This window comes from Elephantulus edwardii, unplaced genomic scaffold (genome assembly GCF_000299155.1).
Source record: "Elephantulus edwardii isolate Elephantulus edwardi_28Jun2011 unplaced genomic scaffold, EleEdw1.0 scaffold00056, whole genome shotgun sequence".
NCBI lineage: Eukaryota > Metazoa > Chordata > Mammalia > Macroscelidea > Macroscelididae > Elephantulus > Elephantulus edwardii.
In genome coordinates this window covers 15739595-15743279 of record NW_006399806.1, presented here as the reverse complement: position 1 = coordinate 15743279, position 3685 = coordinate 15739595, and positions in this window count along the sequence as shown.

The following is a 3685-nucleotide window of genomic DNA, read 5'->3' as shown; positions in this document are numbered from 1 at the left end:
AATGAATGGAAACCCAAAATCTCTGTAAATGTTTATGAAAATTAATAAAATATAATTATAGAAAAAAAATAAAAAATAAATAAACTTGGATAATTGTAATAGCAGTGTCATTTACCTGTGAGAGCCTTTGTATTAAGAACTGTTTTAATTGCTATGCCAATTAAATAATTAATATTTTCAGTAAATCTATGGGATAAGTGATATGCTTATTACTGAGAGAGAGTTCTCTGTCCTCCTCTCACTTATGTAAAGAGCTTATTATAGTTTTTGTTCCAGACTGTCTTTTAAGCATAGCTAGAATTTAAACAGCTTTGGGAGATAGGTAGATTGCTCTTTCTTAGACAGAGGTCAAGTTTGCTTGCTTACAGGATAATAAAAAAAATTTTTCCATTTGGGGAAAGGATTGAACAGGTTGCTAGCAATGCCCTTCTGGGATTGGGGTTTGTTTCTGCTATTTTTTTTTTTTAATAAGCGTAGATTTATTTAGTTGTGATGCAGGCCATGATATGCGCCACATCTCCTGGACTGGTTGCTACATTACCCCTCAGGTATCTGAGAGACCAAAGGGAACCTATATGATATAAAACTCATCCTTATTTTCTGCTATGTCTTCAGTAATTAAAGCTTTGGTTTCTGACACAGGAGTCCTATACTTTCTTACAACTTCTGTGAAAGAGTGTCTGTCTTTCAGTTTGTAATAAGTATATAAAATATCAACTCATTCATACTTTTTGACAATTATGATGCTCAAATCAAGTTTATCAGTTGAGGAAACTAATTCACTGAACATTAAATTACTCATAAAATGTCATACAGAAAATATGATTTTGATCTTGAGTATAGCTCTAAAGAGTATATCTTTAACAACTATTCCTCACTCTTATTTCTCAATTCTCAAAAGTAGGGAAATGGTGAAGAAATTAGAATAGATCTAGTGGGGACCTGAAAAGACAGGGTGATAGTGGGTGTAGATTAATGGTGATTAATTTTATAAAATACATTGCATGGGAATAACCACACGAAACACAATATAAATGAAGAAATGTGTGAAATACAATGCACATGTATGAAACACAATGTAGAAAAATTTTTGTATGCAAACCAATATGAAATAAAATCATTAAAAAGTATACAAAAAGGACTGCAGACATTGAGAATCATGTCTGAGATCTTTTTGTCCTGCTAAACTACAGTTTGAACATTGCACCAAGTAAAAAATGAAAACAGAAATTTTCTGCATAGTTTAAAAATGTTTTACAAATATAATATCCAAGCTCTAATAATGAGTCTTTAAGCACACCAAGATGCTTATGCCTCCTCTTTTTCTTGCAAGAATCTCAGCTAATGTATCAAAATATAGAAATATGTGATCATTCTCAGACACAATCTGATCAATATTGTTGACTTGAGATATTGCTACTCAATAGTTATTTTTTTACGTTTTTAAGTGTTTATTAATTTTAATGAAAGTTTATAGAGACTTAGGGTTTCCAGTTGTTCATTTTTGCACCCAAAGGTTATTTTTTTAACAAACCCTCACTGTTACTCTCAATCTGTTGACTCTTAATGGCACAGACATGAACATAGAGAGAGTAAGGAGATAATAAAATTTACATGCCTCCTGAAAGTATTTTAGTCCATTTTGTGTTCTGTTTCTCTTACCAAAAGATATTCTATCCTTTTCACTATGATTTTTCTCTTTGACTTAGAAAGAAAAGTTTAACTTTCTTTGTACTAATTAGTTCTCTGTTGTCTCCCAGTTAGTAGGTTTCTTCTGACTTTAACTGCATCGGTTGTGGTTATGTACCATAGAGTCAGAATCAACACATTGCTGACCTTCCAGTGGGTTTTCAAAGGCAGTTAAATCTTACAGGAGATTTCTCATCTTTCTCCTGTGGAGCAGCTGGTGGATTCAAATTGTGTGCCTTCATGATTGCAGTGGGACTTCTTGCCACTAGGCCAGCAGAGCTTCCTTCTTTTCACTTTAACTATGTAAGTTTTTGTTGTTGTATACTGCTGAATCAGAACCAACTCCCAGCTGACCCTCCAGCAGATTTGCAGAGGTAGCTAATAACATGGAAGGAAATTGTCCATCCTTCTCCCTCAAAGTAGCTGGTGGATTCGAACTATGTGCCTTCAGGATTGCAGCATAGTTTCTTACCACTAACACACTAGAGCTCCCTTTAACTACCTCCATTATCTATCTATCTATCTATCTATCTATCTATCTATCTATCTATCTATCATCATCTAGCTTGCTTGCTATCATCTAGCTGTAGTTTTATATATTTTGTTGTTATGTCCTATTGAGTCCACCTGTGACTCATAGAACGCTATGCACAGGAGCCCTAAACCTTGCTCTATCCTATGCCAGCATTATTGTCTTTGAAACACCTACCCTCATTACCTCAATCACTGAATCAATCCAGTTTATTGAGGGTTTTCTTCTCTTGAGCTGTCCCTCCACACTTCTGAGCATGACGTCTCTCTCCAAGGACTGGTCCTGCCTTGCAACATGTCTATAATATGTCTGATGAAACTTCAGAATCCTTGCCTCCAAGGAGCAGCCTGGCCTCGCTCTCTTTAGGATGAACCTATTTGTTCTTCTAGCAGTCCATGGTATATTTAATACTCTTCTCCAGCACCACAGCTCAAAGTCATCAATTCTCCTTCTATCATCCCTAGTCATTATCCAGTTTCCTGATGCATAGCAAGTAATTGCAAAGACCATGACCTGGATCAGGTGCACCTTAGTCTCCAGTCTGAATTAATATTTTAATTCCTTGGCTGCTGGTACCTAGAGTGCGAATTGTGGAGCCAAGCAAACTAAAGCTGTTAACAATCTCAATCTCTTCACTCTCTACCATGATGCTGCCAATCAGCATCAGTGAAAATCTTTGTTTTCTTGACGTTGAGCTTCAATCCATACTGAAGGCTGAAGTCCTTGACCTTCTGCAGCACGTATTTCATATATATATATACACATATTTTTTTTTTCAAAATTGGGAAGGGTGTACGCCAGGGATGTGTCCTGTCTCCATGCCTTTCCAACCTGTATGCAGAACAAATTATCTGGGAGGCTGGGCTCTATGAGGAAAAATGTGGGGTCAAGATTGGTGGAAGATCTATCAACAATCTGCGATATGCAGATGATACAACCCAGCTTGCTGAAACTGAGGAGGACCTGAAGTGCTTGCTGCAGAGGGTCAAGGACTGCAGCCTCCAATATGGATTGAGGCTCAATGTCAAGACGACAAAGATTCTCACCACTGGACCAACTGGCAGCATCAGGATGGATGGCGAAGACATTGAGATTGTTCACAGCTTCAGTTTGCTTGGCTCCACAGTCAACACTCTCAGCACCAGTAGCCAGGAAATTAGAAGACATATTGCCATGGGAAATTCTGCTGTTAGGGACCTCTCCAAAGTACTGAGGAGCAATGGTGTCTTTTTGGAGACCAAGGTGCATCTGATACAGGCCATGGTCTTTGCTATCACTTGTTATGCATCAGAGAGTTGGACAATGACTAAGGAGGATAGAAGGAGAATTGATGCCTTTGAGCTGTGGTGCTGGAGAAGAGTATTGAAGGTACCATGGACTGCTAGGAAAACAAACAGATTCATCCTGGAAGGGGTCAAACCAGACTGCTCCTTGGAGGCAAGGATTCTAAGGCTCCGTCTAACA